Source organism: Heterocephalus glaber, unplaced genomic scaffold (genome assembly GCF_053883595.1).
Source record: "Heterocephalus glaber isolate CG9 unplaced genomic scaffold, H.glaber_assembly_v1.0 deba00001457, whole genome shotgun sequence".
Classification (NCBI taxonomy): domain Eukaryota; kingdom Metazoa; phylum Chordata; class Mammalia; order Rodentia; family Bathyergidae; genus Heterocephalus; species Heterocephalus glaber.
The window spans coordinates 48,643,086-48,669,113 of NW_028258305.1; the positions used below are offsets into that span (position 1 = coordinate 48,643,086).

At 40.0% G+C, this 26,028-nt stretch overlaps 1 protein-coding gene across 9 annotated transcripts in view; it reads right to left on the reverse strand.

The window, feature by feature from the left end:
• Positions 1–26,028, reverse strand: part of Kcns3 (potassium voltage-gated channel modifier subfamily S member 3) — a 357,419-nt gene that overhangs the window by 24,325 nt on the left and 307,066 nt on the right. For 4 of the 9 annotated variants that reach the window (XR_015453268.1, XR_015453266.1, XR_015453265.1 and 1 more), the window contains one exon: positions 12–13,869. The exons of 3 other annotated variants lie outside the window; for them this stretch is intronic. The gene's annotated coding sequence lies outside the window, so the exon portion shown is untranslated. Of the gene's footprint in view, positions 1–11; positions 13,870–26,028 lie in introns of those variants that run through there. 2 more of the 9 variants (XR_015453267.1, XR_015453264.1) reach the window with 1 other exon arrangement.

A 26,028-nucleotide genomic window follows, 5' to 3' on the forward strand; every position in this document is an offset into this window, starting at 1 on the left:
AGAGTTTGGAACTGGTTAGAGAACACAGGCAGTAACTGGAGCACACAACACGGTGCAGGCAGGGGCATAATTACACTGGCACCCTGAGTCACCCATGAAATTAACTACATCTACCTCATTAATGTTTATTTATAAGGAACCTAGGGTATTAAACTACATATTTCAGTTTGTTGGTTTATTAAAAAACCTCAGAATCCATTTTGTACACATAAAATTAGTAAGAGACAAGAAAGGATAAGAAAAATCTTAATCTCGGTGCTTGATAAATTTATCACATTGTAACAAACACAATGAAACTCAAACTGCTGCAAAGCAGATGATTTCCTTCCTACACCCTGGGTTTGCGGCTCTTCCTGAACAGGCTGCAGCGATGCCTCTATTGAGGAACGGCTCCAGCCTCCGACTTACCACTACCCCAACAGCAAAGTTAAAAATCCGCTCAGTGTTCGTAACTTTGCTTGATAATCAAACTGAAAATCCTACTTGAAGAAACCCACATGGGTGGAGGGGGAGTCGCACCCCGCGTCTCACCGCCGACCAGAGGGGCCGCGCTTCACCCCAGCGCCCCTCAGCAAGACGACGTTAGCGCTGGGTCAGTGCCCGCAAACACTCCTCGCTAAACATCATAACCACGGCGCCAAAGAAAGGTAATGATACCAGCAGTAAAGCTAAGAGGAAAACTGAGAACCACATTAGAGTTAAAGAAAGAAATCTCTGCGAAATTTGTTAAAGTCCTGGAAAAAAGAATTTGTAAGTGCAATTTTGGGGCCTCAGAGCAAGTATTTGGTTTTCTATTGCTTCTTGTGGGAAAAATACGTTCAATTCTCCAGCCTTTCAGTGGTTGAACATGAATTTTGGGTAAATTGAGTTCAACAACCAAGGTACCAGTGAAAGTTTTTAAACTCTGCTAAAGACCGTATGCAAGATACCGCGTTAGGGTTAGATCACACACCAACCAACATCTGCCATGCATGCAAATAAAATAGTTTGCATATTTCAAGACAAACAAAAATAACTCGTTTTTAAAATTTTTATTGGGCCCATAGTTGGGTGTTTAGCCAACAGAGAATGATTTGATAAACGCTACTCGCCACCCACTTGAGCTCAAATTCTTGGACATCTGGATAAAGCTATCCTTGGCCTGAAGATGATTCAGAGAATGTAAAAGCACCCCAAATATTTTACCTATTCCTATCTGTTACTTTGTAGGCAGGGTCAGGGAAGGAGTGTTACTGCTGATGCTGGTATAAGACTTTGAATTCTTCCTGGAAGACGAGAAGAGAAGCTGTCAGTACACAGACTCTAATGGCTGAAGATCTCCCTGGAAAGATATTTTAAGCATAGTTTTCCTAAGTATACCCACTTCCTCCACATAATTTTTATATGGCCCACGTTTCTAGCCAATCCAGAATGCCAAACATTCCGACTTAAGGATGAAAAACAACCCTGGAAGTCTCGAGTGGAAAACATATGGGATGGCTCTGCTGAGAGTCAGCGTAGCCCCATGGTGAACAGCTGCTCTGGAGTGTGAGGACTTGTCCCCCGACTGGCTGTCATCTGTCTTGTGTGCTTCTCCAGAACGAAACTAAAGTGTCAAACAGGAACTCAGGAGGCTGGACATGTGACTAAGTGGCTTTTGCCACCGGTTACCGACATGAGGTCAGACGTGGAGAACACAGATGGCTGTGATTGATCTAGAAGATTTATGTCGCAGGAGTTAGCTCTTCCAGGGAGCTCTCAAGCCCAGGCACCGTGAAGGGGAGGAAACAGGACAGGGGCTGAGAAATGAGTTTCTGAATTTCTTTCTCTTGGCTCTGACACTAAAAAGCCTGTGACACTGGAAAGTCAACTTATTCTCAAAAAGTGGAGAATGTGCTTGCTTTAATCACTAAGCTTCTGTGAAGGTCACGCAACAATGTGGATAAAACTCTTGAACTCCTGTGAGACGTATTGCATGAAGAGCAGGACGACATTGTCCTTGTTCTAAGGAAAACCATCAATTTCTCTATATTTACAAATCAATCACAAACACTAAAGATGAAGATGGAAAAATGGAAAGAAGTTCAGTCCCTATGTTGCAACAGGAAATCGCTGCAGCACATCCCAGACTTGAGCTGGTTTTCCAGTTGCTCTTAGTAGACTTGCGTGTATTTATTTCCCTTCAGTTTCTTAGAATCGCATTTAGACCGTGGAAGTCAGATCAGCTTCTCTTGAGACGAAGGCCAGTCTGAATCTCTGTTTGCACGATGCCTGTGGGATACCTCCCCTGAAATACCTCCACATACAGTGATTGTCTGCAGAACGAAGTGTGCAGTATGCAGAGCGAGGACTATTATTCCTATTCCACACCTCAGGGACAATGAAATTTAATCCATTTATTTTTACCACCACATGTTTGCAGTGCATAATGTTTACATCCCTTGATAAATCAATATTAAATATCTTAGTATCTCCTGGGTACCTATTATTACCGGGCATTATTGGACATAAAAGGCATAATGATGCCTATTCAGCATAGTCTTCTTGGAAGGACAAGAAGGTAAATGTGCCGTACAGTGAGAGATTTACATGCCTCTATTTGCACGGCTCAGAAGGGAGCAGGCCTCACAGAAAGTGGCCAGAGAGCCAGGGATGAGCTGGACATGGCCCCGTGAAACTGCAAGCAGCTTCCTCCCACTACTTCACAGTGCTTGTGCTGAGGATGTTTTTAGCAGATGCTTTAGTACTTTTTGGACCTTTTTCTTCTTCTTTGCTCTTTCTCTTTTCTTTTTTTGCATACAGAAGAGATTTTTTGTAGTTTACGATACCAGATAACCTGAAGGCTTCATCTCTAGCAGTAGAAATGTGTAAAATTCAAATTTTTATTGAAATCAGTAATAATGATCATCTTAGCTACTTTTCTCATTGCTGAGACAAAATACCCGACACCCAAACTTAGAAGAGGAGAGGTTTACTTAGCTCACAGTGTGTAGAGGTTTCAGTCCATAGTCAGCTGGCTCCGAGGCAGGGTGGCACGGCAGAGGGGCATCACGAAGAGAGAGTCCACAGAAAGCAGCGGGTGGGAAAATATTAACCCTCTTTCTGTCCCTTACATTTTATGCAGGCTACCTGCCCTCATACCTTAATCTTAGCCAGAACTGTGCCAAACCAATCAGTGGACTGATTTAGTGATCACACCCTTGATCTCAGCATCACACACTCTAGATCCAGCCACCTCGGAACAGCCCCCCTGTGACCGCATGAGGCTTGGGGTCAACAACACACAGCATACCCATGATTATTAATCTCAAACACGGATGTGCCTAAGAACTTACAGATTCATGGGATTGTCCATAAGCAAAGAAACCCTGGGGAAGGGCACATTAGGAAAGCAGGCAGGTGCATTTGGGAATCAGGTTTGCAACCGCTACTACATGTGAAAGCAGAGGGTTTGGCTGCTGCTCAATGAAGTATTCACACACGGCTGGGTCCGGCCGTGAACGGGCTGCATGGGCTATGCAAAACCTGCTGTCAAATTTAATAATGGCTGTTGTGCCACTGCTTTAGAGACACTGATTAGGTGTCCCAATGGCAATCGCTCCTGCAGACCCTATACTGTGTTTATTTCGTGAGCTTGCACGTGTAATTATTTTGATGGCCTTACCCTTGAGTCAGCTCCCTTGAGATTGCCTTACTATGTATGCATTTTTCATCCATCCTAAAATGTATTGTCCTTTATACTCTGGGTGAATTCAGGAAGTTTAATTGGTCATTTTCCTTTTTCTTTAGAAGAGTACCATCATGTAGACAAGAAACTCTTGGATTCCCACCAAAGTCAGGACAGCCCCAGTGTCCCAGAAATCACCCTGCTAGCTGATCATCAGTTAAGAAAAGCAGACAGACTCCCCTGGTCCTGATCTTAAGGAACAACTTAAACTGGTTCAGGCTCATTTTGAGGGGAAAATAAAATTATAGAGATGATAGACAGATAGGCAGACTAGATAGATAAAAAGCAAAGTATTTTAAAACAACTAAATATATCTGGCAATAAGCTACTATTCCCAGTAAGTTCTTTCCTCCATTCCCTATAAAAATTCACTTGTCTTCTTTTTGAATTTAGTCAAATTGCATGATTATTTTTGACTATGCAGATGCAACCTTTTCTTTTTTTGGACATTGCCTAATCTATGTGATTTGAAATCACAACTAACACTGAATCTCTTATTAATAATCTTCAGAAAAAGTACTTTGAGCTTTCACTTCCTGTTCATAAATATAAAATCAATTGACAGCTTGTACACGTATCATGTATGTGTTTATATACCCACACACATATGCACCCACACATCATGTATCATGGAAAACATGATCACTGTACACATTTCTGGGAAGGTTAAATGAGATTGTGTAGGGAGTTGCTCAATGAGTGTTGGACTTCTCATTCTCAGGTCTGAAACTTGTACTGATTCATCAACTGAACATGTGAAATATTTTGGCAGGTGACTTTTCACTATTGTAGCTGCTGTTTACTCCCAAATCAGCATCCATGTCACTGTGAATGGAAATTGCCGAATGTTCAGCTTTGTCATTGGTATGTCGTTCTTATAACCTCTTCTTGTCAATAGCATGACTTGCAGAATTATATGGAGAGAGAAAACACATGGTTAAGATGATAATTGAATGCATATATTTTCTTATATACAAAACTCACAACTTGTTAACTAAGTCAATCCAAAGTCAGTTTAATGATTCCATATTAATACAAGTCTGCTTTAAATAGTTCTGATGATAGAGAACTTATCACTCTCAATAGCAATTACAATGCTGAACATCTCATAATTAGAAAACATTTATTTGTCACTAATCCCTGAAATGTTACAAGTTTTTATTGTTACGATTTTTTTATCTTTGGGGGCATATTAGCTAAATTTATGCTCATGAGGTAATTCAGACCTATTTTTGGGAAAATTCATTGTTAGGTTATAGATAAGGACATCAGCAGGACAGGTACAGAACATAAAACGTGGATTTATGCCTGAAGGATTTTAAAAGAGTTACATAATTCTACCATGTGTGTGTCAAAGAAAAGCAACAGATACAGAGACAGAAGCAAAATAGAGAATTAGAAGATACAGTGTATCAAAGGCAGCTCATAATGTGGACTCTTCTATCTGATCTTCTCATACTGAGTCCATCAGTATCTCCTGTGATTTCACCTAGGACTTTGTAGATTATTCTACAATATGCTTATTACCTGATGTTTTAATAAATTGTATTTATCTCCTCTCACTGGATTGTTGCCATCAGAAATATCTTAGTTTCCTCCCTGTAAGCTCCAGTGTGTAAACATAGTAGGCACACAGCGCTGGTGGAATGCATGCACTGGAGCATCCAGTGAGTGCATCCGGCATCCAGGGAGGGAACTTCTGGGATGGGGAGCGAGCCGCTGCCCCCGTTGTGTGTGCTCTGCGTGCTGGATGCACCCAGGGGAAAGCGTGGAAAGACAGAGCTCAGATGTGTGCCTTCTCTGGTCCTCTTGGTTCTAATATTTTCAGGACTAAACACTAATATGCTTACCAAGTTTTTCTATCCAATTCTTCAATAAATATCATAAGAATTTTATAAGATGGAAAAATTGTACTTAAAACAAATAATCTATCAGCAGGAAGGATTTTCCCATCTGACACAGCTGCTTTCTTAGAGATAGTTCAAAGTGTTTTTCAGTTTATTACAACTCCTAAGGCTTCCCGGACTAACAATATCAGTGTTGAATGAATTTCTAATCATTAACTTCTATCTGGGGAAAATAAATTTTTTGTTCTCTGGATATTAGTCTCAAATCTTTCTGTTTGCAAGAAATCTTTGTTTTTTTTTCATTCTTGATATATGAAATTAATATATTTATGTAATATGCTATTTTATATGTACAAATACGGTACTATATATGTATATACAGAGAGCTAGATAGACGATGGATAGATAATAGATAGATGGATAGATGGTAGAAATAGCCAAACTCAAACACCAAAGATAATAAGGCAAAACTACTTTAATATATTAATGTATTTCAAATCTTGATACTTTATACAAGAAAAAAATAAATAGAACTGATGAAAGATGACAGTGTCAAGAAAAGAGTACCAATAATAGGAACAAATGGCAAATTATAATAATCTCACTTTTTAAAATGGAAAATGATATATTTGAGCAATAAATTCTTTTACAGGAAGACCAGGACCTTCTTAATTAAAATTGGGTTTTTTCGTTTCTTTTCCCAGCATGACACTCTTTGTTTGCATATGAGTTGATTACTACTAATTGCAAGATTTCCATGCTGCATCTCACCTAGACAGCTACCCTCATAATCACATTGCAGGAATGATGGCCCACATGGTAGTTTGAAAAAATCCTATGTGCATCCAGAGACTATAATTCTGATGAGAAAGATAAGAAAGCAAAATGAAATTACACACATTCTTGATTTCTTGTTCTACATTTGAATGATCAGTTTCTTAAAGAACGACAGAAATTCTGTCTCTGCATATTATTCCTGTTCTACATATGGTACAAAGGCTGTGGAAAGACATGCCAGTTTAGAGCAAGTGCAGGTCTTTTTTCCCTCAGTACTAGGGATTAAACCAGTACTGAGCTACACACTCATCCTTTTTTCCTTTTTTGAGACAGTTTTACTAAGTTGCCCAGGCTAACCTCAAACTTGTGACCCTCCCTGCGTCAGCCTTCCCAGAAGCTGGAATTACAGACCTGTGCCACCCTGCTCAGCTTATTATAGGGTTTTGTTACACATAAGTGTCTGGGAATGTTTTGTGCACACCACATCCTATTTTCTATAAACTTGAACTGGCTTCTCCAGGTTTGCGTGTCTCACTGCAGCTGCTCTGGGACAGCCAATCAGCTTTAAACTACAGTGAGTGGGTGGGCAGGAGGCATTGCTCAGAGTGACTTGGTAAACTCTGTATTACGCTCACCAGGCACATGGAGGGGGCTTTCCTGAGCTTCTAGGAGCTGGTAGCGCTTGTGTATTACAAGAGACAACAGTTCAGAGTCCTCAGTCCATAAGCAGTGGAAGACGAGGACCGGAGCAACTTCCTGTTTGTTCTCTCAGTTGAGCAGCTGCTGTTCTGGTGCAGTCTTCAGTTAAAGTGAAGGAACTAAGAGCCCATGGACAAGAAACACGTCATTTATTAAAAGAGCTGCACAGCTCTGGAAGCTTAAAGACTGAATATCTGCCAGAAGCAAGTCACATTTCTCCCAGTCGCACAGAAAGGAAGGAGGGGGAGGAGGAAGAGAGCTCTTCGCAGTGCCATCCCCAAGAGCTCTCCAATTTTGGTAATGCCTAACAGTGTTATTGAAGTGACCTCCAGGACACCTTATGTAGAACGAGTTATCTTTTATGTGCAGCTCACGTCTGTCACTGCCAGTAGCAATGGATTGCAAGAACAGTATCAACAGACACCTAGAAGAGTGTTGTCATAGAAATGGAATCTTTTCCTTTGAAAACCCGGGATTCGCTTCATTAGACCTAAAACTGCAGGCAGGAGCAGCAAACCTTGGACAATTTGTAAGAAACAGAGCTTAAGTAAAGTGTTATGGTTTTTATCTAGAAGTCCCCGAGAGGCACAACCGCTCTCAGGAGGCAGAGGATTGGACCCGGGCGCTGCAGATGATTTGCCATCAGGAGGTGGGGCTGGGGGCAGACGAGGCAGGTTGCTGGGTAGGAGACCTGGAAGATGCACCTCCCTGCTGGGTGCCTCCCTCTCCTCTGCTTTCCGGTGCCCACGACACGAGCAGCTGTTCTCTGCCCGGGTACTATGAAGTTCGTACTCTTGAGCCTCTGCCAAACGTGGACAGAAACTTCATCAGCATCGCTCAAAATAAGTTCCACCACGTGTACATGGCAAGTTTTGAGTACCTTGTCCCAGCAACGATGAAACTGGGTGTTTTCTTACTGAGACCGGAAGGAAAGCTACTACTTCCTACAGCTCACCACAGCCACCGCGGAAAAAGACAGCCATCGTCACCCTCTGGGTGGTGGTCTATTGGAGGGTCTGTCCTAGGATCCGGCCTTTTTTTGTAATGAAGCTGCAACATCCGTCAAACACTTGACATAATGAGTATGGTCCTGGACCGGTACAAATTCTGCCTCTGCTTGGTACCAACTCTGCAGTCTGAGCAAACCACTGTGTCTGCCCCTCCAGTGATACACTTGTTCCTGCTTCCTGGCAGTCAGGCACTTGGAGATATTCGGTGAGAAACAGACACAATGTGTGGGAACCACCAGTGTAGCGCTTGGCACATAACAGGTAATGATTGGAGTTCGTGTCATTCCTTCATGCCATGCTACCAGCCAGCTTCCCATCACCAGAGAGCAAGAGAAGAACGAGGCTGACCTCCCATAACCCCCTTCAAGGGCATGACCACAATGACCTGCAGACATTCACGTAGGCCCCTCTCCCACCACCCACGAGCCCAGCCTGGGGACCATGTCTCGAACACATGAGCTTTGGGTGATTGTTTAGCATCCGAACTGCAAGTGCCAGTGACTTCAAGGTCAACTACACTTGTGCCTCAAATAATTATCATTCATCATTGTTGTCTTTAAATCTGTGATGAATCACCTTGCCTAGGTATATGACAAGGTCCATTCATAATGTTTTCATTAATGAAGGGTTATTTTAACATAAACAGCAATTTGATAACTGGCTTACCCTTTGGCCAAAAATAATTTAGCTGAATTTGAAAATAATTTCATTTCAGATGACTGTAGTACTTCCAAGATTCCACGGACATTTATTTAATTTTATATTAGTATGAATTAATTGTACTGAACAGTTGGAGTTATTCTGGTATGTTCATACATGTGCTCAACAAACTTTGATCATTTCCAAGAATATTATCTCTCATGACAAGCCAATAAAGTACAGCAGACATTGCTACCTCCAGGGCATAGACAAAAAGTAGCAGCTCAGAAAGGCTGATTTGCTCAAGGGCACATGCAAAGCAAGGTCAGGATGAAGCTAAACCTTAGTCCTCTGGACTTCAATATAGCACTAGCATATTACGACTATGATGTGTACATTTTGTCCTCATACCTATCGGTAGAATAATGAAAATGAATTTTAAAACTCATCTTCCTGATCTGAAAACAAAGTGGCTCTGTACACCACAGTTTAAATCAGAATAAATCATCACAGATACACACACAGAGGTTTTTCACAAATACCTACAGGTAAATAAATTAGTTATTTTATCTAGATTTTCCTTTGGTGATTTTATTGCAACAAAAATGGGATTTCTTATGTGACATCATATTCTGACACCACACGACACAGAGTGTATTAGTGTCATTTTATAAACCGTGTACTCCTTTGCATTAGAAGCTGCTTAGATCAAGCAAAACTGGAAACAGAATACATCTTCCATAAAAAGAAAGGTCACAATTGGATACTCACAAGAGGGATTTAAATTTTTTTAATATCATAGCACAGCTAGGTAGACTGTAGAATGTTGCAGATGTAAGATGAAAGCAATTCATTTACCACGTAGAATCCAGAGAGGAAACATGCAAATACCTCTCTTGGAATCGAGGCCAGTCACCCTCACGCCAAGTTACCTGGCTGTCTCTGCCCGGCACTTACTGCAGATCACACGGAGGAAACACTGGATATTTACTTGGAGCTCAGAAGAATTATCTGCCCTGTTTTTTCTTAAATTATAGTTAGGGTTCAAAGTATTGTGATAAATTCCCAGAATTTATTTGTTTGCTGTATCTTCTGTATCATATTTTAGTTAGGGAGTAACACTTGGATATTTTCCTTATGAAAAATGTCCTGGAATATTTTTCGTTGCTGTTTGCTTGTTTTTGGGTCTGCAATACACCACACACTGCAAACGGAGACACTGTGATGTTCTTAATAAGACATATATATTTGTTCTTCTCTCCTGTTTCCTGGCATAGACCTCTTTATGGACAATGACCAGAACGTCTCTTACATGCTAATGAGATGGCCTGCAACCCCGGACAGCCTCAGGATGGAGGCTTTTGCCCATAAAACCCGTGCACTATTAGAGTTAAAATTTTCAGCACCACCTCCAATCTTTGGGGAGGGTAAAGGGCTGAAGCTTAAATTGATCACCAGTGGCTGATGATTTAATCAATCACGCCCAAGTGATGCAGACTAATAAAACCCCCAAATCACCGAGTTTAGAGAACTTCTGGGCAGCAGAACATGTGGGGTTCCGGGGGTGTCACACTCAGCACAACTCTGGAGCCCATGCTGGCCCTGATCTTCCCACGTCCTCCATGACAGCCTTTATGGAGCACTGGTAAGTAAACATGGTCGGCTGCGTTCTGTAAGCTGTTGAGCAAATTAACCCCAAGAAAGGGTTAGTGGATCCCCAATTTATAGCGCCTTGGTTAGAAATAAGGTGACAATCTCCCTCTTGGGTTTGGCATCTCAGCTAGGTGTGTGGTGTGGTGGGAGTAGGAAGTCTTGTAAGCCTGAGATTTTACCTATGGGATCCGATGTTATCTCCAGGCAGACAGCAACAAAATGGAATAAATTATAGGACGTCCATTTGGTGTCTGCTGGACATGTTGGTGGTCAGATGTGACTACTGTCAGAAGAACAGAAACTTCACCTTTCCCTGTATCGCTGTTACACACATGTGGCAGTAAACATTATGCAGAAACTGACAGCAAAGATCTTTGAGTGCTAACAAGACAAACCAGCAATGCCTGTACTTCTCACTACAGACGTAGGTGTGCAGAACCAGATTGGAAGTCTGTACCACTAATAAGAGGAATGAAGTTCATAAAGGAGTTGATTTTTATCTATCCCACAGAGAAGTTCCTAAAACCTGCCCAGTAAAGACTTCTGGTTATCTTACAAGTTCAAAGTCACTGCTCTCTAAGTTTGGGGCTTACAATACTATCTACAAAACTTAGTTTTCCCCTTATTTAGCAAAACACACAGAATGCAGGAAAATGAGAATTTATAAACACACATATACATACTGTCATGAATAGATTTAATGAGACAGAAGAATAAATTTTAGTAACTATGAATTATAGTTATATTTTGTCCATGAGCTCATGGTAAGATGGTGAAAAGAAATAGAAAATCAGTGTGCTCATTCATTTTTTTAAAGGAAACATGGCATCAAATCCAGAAAGTCAGAATGACAGGCCCATTTTAGATACGCTCATCTGAGGGTCTAGGACAGTGTGCTGATTAGGGTTACGCAAGTTTCCTAAGAGAAGCAAAGCAGCCTGAGCTAAGTGGGCTCTTCAGTGGTGACACTGTTTGTCCTTAACTGGAGGAAACAGAAACTGCAGCAGCCAGTCTGAAGCACCTGCCCGCCCTGTCTCTCTCCAGCTGCTCCCGTCTCCTCCTGTTTTCGGTACAAACTCCGGTCTGATACTTTCACATCAGTGGCTCCTCTGCAACCCGGCACTTCCGGTCTCCACCACTGAAGAGGCTGCACAGCTGCTTCTCAGAATGGGGGCCACTTCAAATGAGTGCATCCCACCTCCTCGATTAGAACTGGTCCCCTGGAAGCACCACCTCTTCTGCACAATCCACCTCATTGCAAGGTCCACACACAGTGTCTGTTTTACTAAAAAACAATCGCACAACGTTGTTTGTTAATAAACTAACACTTCCTCTCACAAATCGACCAGTTTTGAGTAGTACAAATAACCAATTAGACAAATGAAAAATATACAAAGAGGCAGTAAAAAGGCTGAACACAGAGAGAGCACCATTAAATTGAAAGAGTGCTAATGAGCCCACACGGCAGAGCCATGGAGACACAGAAGAAATGATATTGAACTTCATGGCTTCCCTACGCGTATAACAGCTCGCCTTTCTCTGCCTTAACCTGCACAGGTCTCACTGCCTCTGCTAAGCGCATCTGTAACCACTCAAGGCGGAAGAGCTGATGGGAGAGCAGTGCCCCAGCCTTTCCAATCGGCCCCACCATCCGGAGGGCTGTGCAGGGCTGTGGCCCTGCAGGTGCCAGCCCAAGCAGAGGACGGAGACCAGACCCTGCCCTTCAAGGGAGGCCTGTGGAGGACAGGCCCGAGCCTGTCCCTTAGGAGAATGTGGCGTGGAAGACTTTGAGTAGGCTGTGTCCTGTGCCCCGCACCTGCACCTTCCTGTTGGGGTTGTGAAGTTCAGGATGGCAAAGACAATGCTGCATCACAAGAGGCAAGAGGTGAGACTGGAGCTGAAAAGGGCAGCGTTGCCATCCAGACCCAACTCGCTTCTGCTCTTATGTTTTCGATGTGCATTTACAAATGTCTGACGTTTCGGTCTGCAGCTAATTGCATCGATTCTTACTTCTGACAGATACAATCAAGCTTCCGACTGAGGTCCTGAGCTCCACACCCAAGCGTGCTCTCCAGTCTGGCCAGAATCAGCATGGGTTCTCTCCTCACTCCCTTCGTGGTCCAGGTGACAGCGAGCCCTGTTGGCATCATCAGTCAGCTCAGGGACCTGTAGTCATTCGAGTTCCCAAGAAAGGACCACGGCCTGGCCAGCAGAAGTCCTGGATTCTTTTCCTGGCTGCAAAACTCTCCCTAGCAAGACTTAGTCAAATCACTTTCTGTCTTGCAGCTCATTTGCCTGCTTGCTAAAACTGAGTTGGTAACTCAATCATCCCTAACAATCTCCCAGACCAGCACCTCAGGCCTCAGTCATCACAGATTCAGCACCATGGCTATTACATTATCCAATTAATCTCAGAGTGTTCAGCCGAAACTGCCATAATAATATCTTCATCCTAAGCCTGGATGGAAACTAAATTAGGTAATTAACTCAATTGCTGCCCAGAACATAGCAAATGTTTGATACAGTGGTAGGCTCCACCTCTGACTCATTTGTTAGTGAGAAAAAGAATTGAAATTTTGTTTCCAAAAGTGTGGCAGAAATCATTCCAACAATTCTGAAAGAAAAATAACTTTAGACCTCTCAGAAACTCTAAGGGTGAAGACATAAGAGCTTGGTTAGGGAAGAAGGACACACACACAAGGACAGCTGTGGTGAGGACCAGTGTCATCAGCCAGGGCTGAACATGGCTCAAATTCAAGAAGTAAACAGTGCTGGGTAGCTCCCCACTTATCCATTGTGTCTGCATTTCTCCCACTGTGTGTGTATAACTGATACATCAATCAATATTTATGACATATTATATAAAACGGTTTAATACAAATATGTAATTTTCCCCTCTCTTTTTCTTCAAACAATGTACATTTCTACCCATCCACTCTGTTTCTAAGCCCAGCCTCTACCAGCTCTGTCCTGGCTGATTTCTCTGGTGGCAGCAAAAGAGTGTGAGTGAAGTCAATCAGCCTGGCTGTGTTAGAAAATCATTTCACAGCTGTAGAGCCACACTGTTCCTGGGAAACCCTCTCTATGTCCCCAGCTCCTGCTTTAAACACAAAATAATTCAAGCCCACACAAAACCTCACACCTCACCTTGGTAAAAATAGAAGTAGATTCACAGAGGTCATACATAATTCTGTCTCTCAGGTTTGTGATATTTTAGAAATGTTCTTTTGATAGTCAAATAAATATGATTTTTGAAACACCCCTTTTTATTAGTTGGCCCCCAAATTAGGAATGATTGAGTCTAAAGAACAACACCCGTGGGCCATCTCATTTTATTTGCAGGCCTAACATAAGAAATAAAGGCCACCTGACCCACATACACATCACAGGGCGGGCTTCTTTCACCTTCATGTATTGGATTTACGTAACACACTGGTTCTAGAAACAATGTACCCTATACACGAATATCAAGCAATTCCAGTCTCCTCGAATGTTCAGGGAACTTCTCTCTGCTGTTCTAGTGCTGCTTCCTCCATTCCTGGAAAATTAATAAACTGATGGATTTTCATATTATCATTGTATTTTACAGCATAGAAAATGTGCATTACAACAAAGATGATCATGTGTACCATTTTTTTAAGGTATATATAAAAATTCAGGTCTGTATATACTTACTATGAATGAAAAATTGGATATTGAAATTTAAAAATTATGTAGGAGTACAAAGGACCCAGAAAAGTTAAAAAAACAAAAACAAACAAACAAAAAAACCAAAACCAGTGTTGGAAGACATTTAGTACCTAATTTTAAGACTTCTTCTAAAGCTACAGTAATTAAGGCAGTGTTGGTGTAAGGAAAGACATATAAATCATTTGAATAAAACAGAGAATCTAGAAATAGAACCACACATATATAATCCACTGAGTTTTGAAAGATTATTTAACATTAACATTTTATAGAATATAAACTCAATTCAAGAGCCAAGGAAGAAATAGTGTTTTCAGCAAATGGCACTAGAACACCTGGTATCCGTATATAAAAAATTAACTTCAATCTTTTTATTCCATACATGAAAATAACTTGAAGGGATCTATGAACCGAATATGAAAACCTAAAAGTATAAACCTTTAAGAAGAAATTATAAGGGAAAATGTTTATGAATTCAGGGTAGGCAAGAACTACCTAGGATTCAAAAGACATGATGTATAAAAGAAAAAAATTGATAAATGAGATTCCATCAAAATTTAGAACTTTAAATGACATCATTAAAATGAAAAGTAGTCCTTAAACAGACCATATTTACAATGCATATAACCCATGACCAGAATATATAAAGAATTCTTAGAGCTCATTAATAGACAACCCAATTAAAAAGTAAACATAAGAAGATGATAAATAGCCAGTATAGCACAAGGAAAGGTGTGCAACTCTAGAATCAGAAAAATACTAATCAGTACAATAACAAGATTGAATTATACACTCATTAGGGAGATGAAGTTAGAAGTTTTAAAAGCCTTGTCATGACTTTTTCTTTGTGTTGGATTCTCCCCCTTTGCATTTAATTTGTCACACCCAATGGATTCATTCTGCTGGGTTTCCTGGGGTTGTGATCCTCATTGTCTTTTCCTAGGGTATTGTCTAAAATTTTTTGGAGCGCCGGTTTGATATTCATGAAGGTCCTGAGGTGCTCTTTATCATGAAAGCATCTTATTTCTCCATCGATTTTGAAAGACAGTTTTGCAGAGTACATCAATCTGGGTTGGAGGCTGTTTTCTTTTAGGGCTTGAAATACATCACTCCAAGCTCTTCTTGCTTTGAGGATTCCATTGAAAAGTCTGCTGTGATTCTGATGGGCTTTCCTTTGTATGTGATTTGTTTCTTTTCTCTCACTGCTTGTAGAATTTTGTTCTTCTGTTGGGTTTCTGGAATCCTAACTATTATATGCCTTTGTGTAGATTTTTTTTGATCAAGGCTATTTGGAGTCCTATATGCCTCACTTATCTGTATGTCAAGTTCTTTTCCCCTCCTTGGGAAGTTTTCTGCCATCACTTCTGTGAAGAGTTTTTTTATGTCATCTGCACTCTCTCCTCTTTCTTCATTGACTCCAATCAGTCTTATGTTATTCTTCTTTGCATCGTCTAACAGCTGCTGGATTGATTTCTCATGTTCCCTTACAATTTTAAAGCAATTTTTCTTTTCCTCCTCACTAATTGCAATCTTATCTTCTATATGTGAAATTCTATCCTCACATTGGTTCATTCTGCTGCACAGACTTTCAATGGAGTTTTTATTCTCTTGGAAATCTGTTTGTATCTGTTTTATGGATTCCATTTGTTTCCTATATTGGGATTCCATCATATTCCTCAGATCCTCTATTTTTTTATCTGTGTCCTCTCTAGATTCATTAATCATGTCTTGCACCATGAGCAAAATCTTTGCTGTTATCTGAGTAATTATTTCTGGTTTTATTTTTCCCAGATCCTCTTTTGTTGCCAGTTCAGAGAGTCCAGGTGATTGAGTATCAGAGTATTCCAGCTCATTTCCCTTTGGGGTTTCTGTAGGTGATCCAGAAGTCTGTTTTTGAGGCTTGTTTATGTGTCTTCTCATTTCCACGTCGGTGGGGGTTGCTTCTGGCCCCCAAGTGGCTCACCTTCTCTGCCCTAGGAGCTTGGGATGGAGGCAGGGAGCATCCTTCCGAGTTCTTGGACTGGCTCAGCTTCTCTGCCCTAGGAGCTTAGGATGGCGGTGGGGAAGCATCCTTTTGGGTGCTGGGACTGGCTCAGCTTCTCTGCCCTAGGAGCTTGGGATGGCAGCAGGGGAGCTTCCTTCTGGATGTTGGGACTGGCTCAGCTTCTCTGCCCTAGGAGCTTGGGATGGCAGCAGAGGAGCTTCCTTCCAGGTTCTCATGTGTACCATTTTATTTAATTTTATGGAGCAGGTGTACAGATCTTCATTATAAAAAGCAGAAAGTGAGATGTCTTCTCCTTCACTAACTTAGCCATGATGACCTACCTTGGGTATGCATCTGTGTAGGGCCATAAGTAAGTGGAACTCATGTATATCTGGTTCCTGTTGTAGTTACACCACTTTATAATGCAAGGAGAGCTAGAAAACAGACATCTTCAGGAAAGACTACAGACATAATTCCATCTTCTGGAAACAAGAGGTCCTATTCTCCACTCTTGTTCTTTTGCTTTTCCCATTGCCAAAATTAGCTATAATATTTTTAAAGTGATTTCAATTCATCCCCTAGGTCTAGTTATTGTTTTAACTTCAGGTCATTTTATTTTGCTAACTCACTGAGAGGCACAGCAACTGGAGAATGAGTGAGACACCTGTGACAATTCCCAGAGACTTTGCTTTCAGCTTTGCTGATAGGAAAGTGAGTGAAACATCATGCCATATTCCAGGCACTCAGAAGATGGAACAACATCTGTTCAGTCTTATGGTTCAACCCTATTTGGGTGCAAACTGTTTCCCACAAGCAGCTGCCCTTGTCAGTCAATTTTTTCCTTAAATTGACAAAAGCTATAAACATCCCCTCAAAAGGCTGATGTAGTTCCTGCTGATGCAACTTCAAAGGATAGGATGCATTAGTTGACTTCATTAATTGAGTATCCTGGAAATTGCATGTCAGTAACCCACATTTAGATTTTGTAGAATGAAACTGTTTTTTAATGCTGTAGGTCTCAGATTTTCTTTCCTCGTTGCAAAATTATGTGAGTATATTTACAGTCTATAAATCAAACTTTACAAGCTGTCCCCAGAGAACACATTTGAAGTTTGAAAAAAATAATCTATTTTAATGCACTAGAATTTGTATTTGAAAATTATACATGCAAAGTAAAAAGTTGTTGCATTTGAGTTCAATTAGTCTAAGTGATTATCTAATTGATGTAAATGTATTCTCTCTAGGTATACACCAGCAAAATGTCACATAAATATTTTGAAAGATCTTTTCAAATTTCAATATTTTTAGGGTAATCTAAAGAGAAGAAAAATACTCAAATAACCCTGTAATCAAATGTGCACATGTTCTGAGCATGTTTTCAGGGGTAGGGGGTGGATATCAGGGCAGAAATTGAGATGATCGAGTATCCCAGGGTCCAAAAAACAGGATTTTCATTCCTAGTGAGAGCCAAGGCTCACAGTTGAAAACTCTTAGGAAAGAGATCACTGTATTGACTGTAAGAGAAAAATGTTCTTCTGTGACTGTAATGGGAGAAAGACAGATGCCGAGGACAGACACCAAGGATGGGTTGCCACAGGGTCCTGCAGCACTGGGGTCCTGCAAACTAGCCTCATCATCTGTGTCCTTCAACAGACACAAGACAGCAGTCACCCTCTCCTCTTCCCCTGGAACCAGGCTGTTTCACTTCAGTGCAGGAGCAGAATTGAGGTCTAGGGATGGGCTGAACAAAGGACTAGAAGTAGGTCTGTCAACACAGCCAGACGCTTGACCACACTGTGTTCTTCCATTTGGAAAATTCTGAATGTGCATATTTAATATCATCAGTCAATAAATACCCAGGTTCTGAGTGCTGCTTCCTGTTTAGCTCCCTAAAACCAGATGCTCAGGCGTATGGATATTAATCAACATTACTGTCATCAGATGTTGTAGGAGGCTGCCCTATTGATCATCCCTAAAGTGTGCTGTAAGCAGTGCAGGCTGTGAAAAGTTAACCCCACAGGTGGGTTGTTTTAAGAAGTGAGTCTGACCTAAGCATATGAGATAACACACAGCTGAGGTCAGTGACTCTCACTCAAATTCTGTCCCCAGCCTAACACAAGAATGTTTTGTCTATTCTTTTACAAGCCTTGCCTACATCAGCAACATATCCCTAGCAATCACACATAGTCCCCTTACCCCAATTAAACAATGACTGTGTCACCAATGAATATTGATGGTTCTGGCTCATCAGGGCCTTTGTTTGCTTAAGCCTTTGCTTGCTTAGCACTGGCTATCCCAGGTCCCCATCTCTGCCTCTTTAATTCTGTCTCTGAGTCTTTCTTCTTGCCATGCATCATAGCCCAGAGCAGGAGATCAGAATCCATTGCAGGGGTCTCCGATGAGACCTGGTGTCACAGTCACTCTGGCTGTAATCCTAGCTTAATAAAACTTGTGATGGATCTATGTTTACCAGAAGAGTAAATCAAAAGTCAGAGATGAAAAAAAAATTATATTCTTTATATAAATACACTTGATCTTATTACTTAATCTAACTATATTTAATATGTAAATTTGTACAGTATATTAAAATTATATAATTAATTTTAATATATTAAATGACTTATTTCGGTTAGAAAAGATAAATCTTTGTCCCACAAGATAAAGAATAAACACTAAACAAATAAAAAATAAATGTTAGAATACCATTATGATCTGATAAAGAACAGAAATAATTGGAAGAAAAACAGATATAAAACAAAAAAGGATACTAAAAATAGAAACTAAATAGAAATAAAGGACAGAGATAGGAATCAAAACAGTTATAAACAGGGCTGGGGATGTAGCTCAGTGGTGTAGCACCTGCCTGGCAAGCGTGAGGCCTTGGGTTTGATTACCGGTACCAAAAAATGAAAAGTGAAAAAAAAGCCAAACAGGTATAAACAAAAGGAGAGAAAATAGATCCTGAGAAAGAGAAGAGAAATAAGAAAGCCTAGCAACATTTGTGGACAAGGTAGTCTACATTAGACACAGCTGGTGAGACAGATGTGGCCAAAGAAGAGGACAAAAATGCAGAGAGAGTATATAAAGAGAAAATTTAAGACTGTAGATGCAAGAAATTTCTGCTTTTCATCACAGAACCAGGTGCTTGCTTGTACTGAGAATCTCTAAGTATTTTGTCAACTTCACAATGCTGGGAAATAAACAGTATTGAGATTTGAGTCATTATTCATTGATATTATACATGCAACAAATAAACTCTCATGGGTGAGGCATCGTTCCAGGCTCTTGGGTGAATGAGGCAATGCCACTATTTTGTGTATCTTATGTTCTAGAATGGGGAATATGTAATCCATGTTGACAGAGTGTGCAGAGGGCAGTGATTTATCATGATTGGCAACCCCCAAATCCAGTGGGGTAAAAGCAATTTCCCAAATAAAATGATATGTGCCTATGTAGAGAGAATAAGAACAGGAGAGTTGCTGAACAAAACAACAGAATCAGTATGATCTGGCATCATATCTAATTTCATAGACAAAGTTCAAAGAAATGAAGCAAAAAAAGATTAATTTTACCTAATTTATCTACTAAGTGGCTTACATAGAATTTTACTCCAGGAGACCCTAACCCTAACCCGAACAGCTGGCCTCTGTCTCATTCAGGCAATAACTAATCTAATCTATCATCATAGTCCCATACTTTAACAAATAATGGTTAAAACTTCCAATATTTGGAAAGAGGTACAAATATACAAATTGCAAATATAAAAAGCATAGAGAACCTCACATAAGATAAATCTAAGATATTCATGCCAAGACTCTTCTGAACACTGAAAATAATATCTGGGAAGTGACCAGAGGCAAACATGGTGTTATCCATAAAGAAATGCCAATTTGAAATACAGTAGATTTCCCACTGGAATAAGACAGAGGGACATAGGAAATTATTTTTCAAGTGCTGAAAGAACTGTCAACTATAAATCTATATCTGGTGAAACAATTCTTCAGAAATGAAAGTAGAAATAAGACATTCTCATGCAAAAGAAAGTTAAGAGAATTTCTTTAACAAAGATACCTTAATGAGTAGTAGCTAATAAGAATTCTTTAAGCCAGAAGGAAATGATAAAAGATGAAATTTTTGAGCAGTAAAAGGGAAAAAAAAATTTTAAACCCAAATTATGTCTCAACACAATAGATAATTCTTCCCCAGATTAGTTTTCTAAATCTTATTTCATTAAAACAAAAACTATAGAAAAAATGGCAGAGTAGTGAGAGCCAGCAACTAAGCTTGTCTCAGGCAAAGCATCTAGAGTCTGGAAAACAGTAGCTTGTAGAGGAACCAAAGAAAGTGGAGGCTACCTGGGGACCATGAGGAAACTGGAAAAAGAGGGGAAAAAAGGGTTAAATGACACATAGAAATAGGACACAGCGGGATAAGAGAGGGAACCCTCTGCAAGCTGTGTGCAACTGAAAGCAGTCAGCCAGCCACCATCTGAGAGACAAAGTGGAACTAAAACCTTTTCACTCATAGACAATTCCATTGGGACTTTGAGAATCAGTGGCAGTTGGAACCTGTGAGGAAACCCAGGACACTGCTCCCAGAGTGGCCCTCCACAGTCAGTAGTTGGTGAGTGACCTCAGTCCAGCGCCCGCCACCACAATCGCAGGGGAGCCCGCAGGGTCACCACTGTAGGGAAGGGCTCAGCGTTCAAACCTAGGTCCCAGGGCAGCTCCTTGAAGGACAGCCACAGGAGACAGCCTGGGATAGAACAGGAGGCCGGAGGGAGTGCTGCTGAGGGGCTGGAGCTGGGAACATGAACTGGCTCCTGGGGTCGGACGCCAGGCTCAGCAGGAGTTACACAGGACTGGGAGGTCACATCGGTGCCCTGATCCCATTGTGCGTGAACATCTACACCAGGATGGTTCTGCGGTGGACTGCCACTTTACATTCCAACATGAACAGAGACACATTTTGGCTTGAGCTCTACTCCTTAACCCTGGGCTGTGGAAAGGAGCCATAAATCAAAAACAGAAAATAAATCTTTCTTTCTTTCTTTCTTTCTTTTCTCTTTCTTTGCTGTTTTCTTCCTTCTGTTCATTTTTGCCCCACCCATTTTATTCCATTATTTTCCCCTTTTTTTCTTTTTTTGACTTTTTCTTCCAATATAGTTTAGAGTGGGTTTATTCCTTCTACTTTTATCCATATCTTTTTGCCTGACTTCTTTCTCTTGTTTCTTATCCTTTCTACATTTTTCTTTACTTTTTCTCCCCCTTTTCTTGTCTACCTTTAGCTTTCTCCCTAATACTTATATTAGTCATAGAATGTTTCCTCACCCCCATTTCTCACTAATAGTTTTGTATGGCGTATTCCTGTTAGCCCCATCTATGTATATAACGTACCTCTACCACGGTTAGGGTCCTTTGCTCCCCTATCTCCTCCTTCCCATACCACATAGCAGAGGACTTCTGTAAAAAACTTTTTTACTTTTGTTCCCCCACTCTGGCATTACCTGATACCCACCCCCCTGAGCTTTACATAATTGATTCTATAAATTACTGTTGAATGCTTTAAAAAAATATTAGTGGAGACATAGCTATCGAATTTAGTGCGTATTAGCTGTGGGTCAATACTTGGGTAGTTATGACTCTTAAACTATAAACATAAATTTCTTCTCTGGGTTAAAGGAAGATCCTAAATTGGGTCTTATGCTATGCTATTTTTCAACTTGCCCTGGTAGACACCACTGTAATGGATTAGCTTGTTACTACCCTACCTGATTTGATTGAAGAGGAATACTCCTGACTCAGAGGACAATTTCATGACAGTAATCTGTCTGTTGATTCCACCGTCACACCCAGGGAAAGGGACAGCAAGAGTTCCTAACCCAGGAACTTTGACTGGATCAGATGTTGCAAGCAAGGCTGCAAACTGGCGGAAAGAAGTCCTGAGTGTGAGATGGCTTCAGTATTGCAGTGGAAGTTTCAGAGGGGTTACTGGGGTGTGAGCACTCAGACTATCTGGCAAAGAGGCCACATATGAATGACATGTTCTGCCTCACTGAAGTATTTAATTTGTGTTCTCATCAGACACCTTATAGGTTTCAGGTTTTGTTTCTTTCTTAGTTTGTTTATTAATGTGGGGTTATGTTATGTTCTTTTATGGGGTTTTTGTTAATTAGGTTTTTACTTTTGAGTATTTTTTCTTCCTTTGGCCCCAATTTAGTAGGTTTCTATGTTCTCTCCCTCATCTCAGCTCCCTAATTTCTTCACCTCAAACCCTATTACTATATTTCTGTATTCTATTTCCAAATACATAAACTCTCATCCTAAGCTTCAGTCCCTCATTCTCACCTTCTCCATTGTCACTTCAGTCTTCTCTAGTATTGACCCTTGGTGTCCCCCATCCTAAGCCTTTGGCTCTTCTGTATCTTACCTAGGCTATTGTTCTCCCAATCACCAGGCTCTGACAACCAAGTAGCTTCCTCAATCTCAAAGTAAACCACCTTCTGGCCATATCTCACCTTTGTCCCCACAAATATCCTCTGAAAATTCAATACTAACCCTTCAACTCAGCTAAAAGTATTCCCATAGAATCAGCACCACATCAGACTTTTCTTCTCATCTATCACTACCTGCCCCACTTCAAATTTCCCCCTTAATGTCTGACACTCCTCATCCACACACCTTCCATTCTCCCCCTCCACTTCAACTACTTCATAGCAGGACAGCTGTAAATAATACACTGTCATAATGCTTATAGAGGACAGACAAAGAGAGGAAGTGTGACTGCAAGGATTATCAGATAGAAGTGTTGTAGGGTTGAATCAGTTGATGCTGTTATAACCAAAAGTAATTCTTTCAGAAAAACATAGGGACAGAGTTCAAATTACTTAAAGTAAATAACAAAAGAAGTAAATACTAGCACTGAAGATATAAAGCTGAAAATTATTCATGAGGAAGCAACATCCTACTAATAATCTCCATATAAACCACAAAATCTCCTCACTTAACCCCCCAAAAGGAGGGGAGAAAGACGGGGTATGTATTTTAAAAGATATAGATAGATAGATAGATACAGACAGACAGGCAGACAGACATAGGAACATGAGGAAGCAAGGCAATAGAAAATTCTGAGTTCTCTTAACTCTCCTAAGACAGAGAAAGGGGTCATAAAGGGGAAAGAAAGCAAAAACCAGGTAGTAGAACTTTTCAGAAGTTTATAAAAGGGATGAAGAAAATAAATGTGTTCAAAAAGAAAATGAACAAAAGTTCACAGCAATTTTACTCAATATGTCCATGATGAATTTTAGGGAAATAAGTAAAAAACTGAGCAAGCTAAACAAAATAGTTCAAAACTTGAATGACAGATTCAACAAGGATATAGAATCCTTGAAAAGATGCCAGAGAGAAATACCTGAAATAAAAAACTGTATAGAATTTATAAATTACAGATATCACCAATGTGAAGACAAAGTATCTGAAACTAAGGATAAAATAGAGAATCAGAATGAAATGCTCAAAGAAGCCACAAACAAAATAAGAGAACAAGAGAAAATTATTCAGCAGCTACTACATGACAATGAGAAGACCAATCTGAGGTGAATTGGAGGTAGAGAAAAAACAGAAGACAACATAGATGGATTTACTAACATGTTTATAGAAATCATAGAAGGAAATTTCCCAAATAGAAGAAAAGAGTTTAAAATACCAGTAAGCAACACTTATAGAACACCAAACAAATATGATGAAAAACAGAAGCCCACCAAGGAATACTCTCAATAAATTGCAAGATATCTAGCAAAAACTCCACAGAATTTTGAAAACAGAGAAAAACAAAACTTGTATATGAAAGAAAACCAATTAGAATCACAGAAGACTTCCGAACACAAACCCAAAAGGCCAGAAGAACTTGCAGTGAAGTATTTTAAGCCCTAAAGGCAAATAACATCCAACCCAGATTAACTTATCCAACAAAGCTATCCTTCAAAATAGATCATCTCAAAAGATATATATGTGCTAAACAAAAAGTCAAGAAAATACTTAAGGATATTCTCAACAGAAATAATAAAATTCACACAGCTAAAAACACAAAGGAAACAAAAACTCCAAATAAGGTCAATGGATAAAGAGCAACAAAAATTGTCAGGAAAAGAAAAACAAAGGATTCACCAACAGATAAAGAAGGCAATGATAGTAAATGACCAACACATCTCAGCAGCATCTCTCAATGTTCATGGCCTCAACTCTCCAATTAAAGGACACAGATTGATGGACTGGATCAAAACACAGAATCCAAGCCTGTTGCACTCAAGGAACTTATCTAATTCAAAAAGATACACATAGTCTAAAATTTAAAGGGTGGGAAAAAACACTTTGTGCACCAGGACCCCAGAAGCAAGCAGGGGTAGCAACTCTAATATCAAACATGCTAGACTTCAAGCTAAAACTGATTAGAAGAAACAAAGAAGATGGCTACATACCAGTTAGAGGAGCAATCCAACAAGAAGAGATAACATTGGTAAACATAAATGCACCAAGTATTAGGGTACTTATCTTCATAAGCAAAACTGCTGAACTTAAAAGATCAAATAAACACTAACACAACCATAGTAGGGGATTTTAACACCTCACTTTTGCAAAAAGATAGATCAACTAAACAAAAAATCAATAAAGAAATATCAGGGCTGAACTACATCTTTAAATATATGGATTTAATAGCTTTTTATAGAGTATTATGACAGAGTATACATTCTTTTCAGCAGCATGTGGTACTTTTGTCAAAATAGATCACACACTAGTCTACAAAGCCTGTTTAAGTAAATATAAGATAACTGAAATTACTTCATGCATACCATCAGACTGTTGTGCAATGAAAATAGATATCAATGACAGAAGAGATTTTGGAAAAAGTAGAAGCTCCTGGAAAATTAATAACTACTCCTAAACAACCAGTGGCCCACAGAAGAAATCAAAGAAATTTTTCAAATTTCTGAAAGTTAATGATAATGACTATAAAACTCATTATAACTTCTGGGACACAATGGCAGCAGTTCTAAGAGGAAAATTTAACACAATGCTCACATTAAGAAAACAGGGCAAGCCCAAATGAATAACGTTATGAGAAATTTTTAAATAGTTGAGAGACAACAACAAAGCAGCCTCAAACCAAATTTAAGGAAGGAAATTATAAAGGTGAGAACAGAAATCAATGAAATTGACACTAAAAAGAAAAACTAAAAAAAAAAAAAAAATCAACAAATGGAAGGGCTGGTTCTTTGAAAGAATTTAAAAAAACATAGATAAGCCCTCAGCCAGATTCACCAAGAGAAAGAAAAGACTCACACTGATGCAATTAGAAATGAAAAAGATGAAATGAAATCACAACAAACACTGTCAAAATCCAGAAGACATTGGCTACTTTGAAAAATTATATTCCAACAAATTAGTAAATTTTTAGGAAATGGACAGATTCCTAGACACATACAAACTACCGAAAGTAACATAAGATGAGATACATATGCTTAACAACCCAGTAACAAGCAATGAAATTGACAAAATAACAAAGAATCTACCAATTAAAAAGCCCAGGACCTGATGGATTCAGTACTGAATTCTACAAAACCTTTAAGAATGTTATATCACCAAGACTCCTCAAGCTCTTGAAAGAATCTGAAAGGGATGGAGTGCTCCTAAACTCATTTATGGCAGCCCATATCACCCTGATCCCAAACTGGACACAGACCCATCAAGAAAAGAAAAAACTATGGGCCAATCCCCTTAATGAACACAGTCACAAAAATACTCAGCAAGATGTTAGCAAATAGAATGCAGAGTGTCAACAAAAAAGCACACATCATGACCAAGTAGGTTTAACTTGGCAGTGAGCTCAAAGTGACCCAGGGATCCCCCAGGAAGGACGCAGCATGTGTGTGTGTGTGTCTCAGAGCGGCATCTCTAGAAGGCTGTGCTGTCTGACAAGACAAGCACTGTTCTCCCGACAGAAAAGGAGTCAGGAGTTAGGATGAGCGCA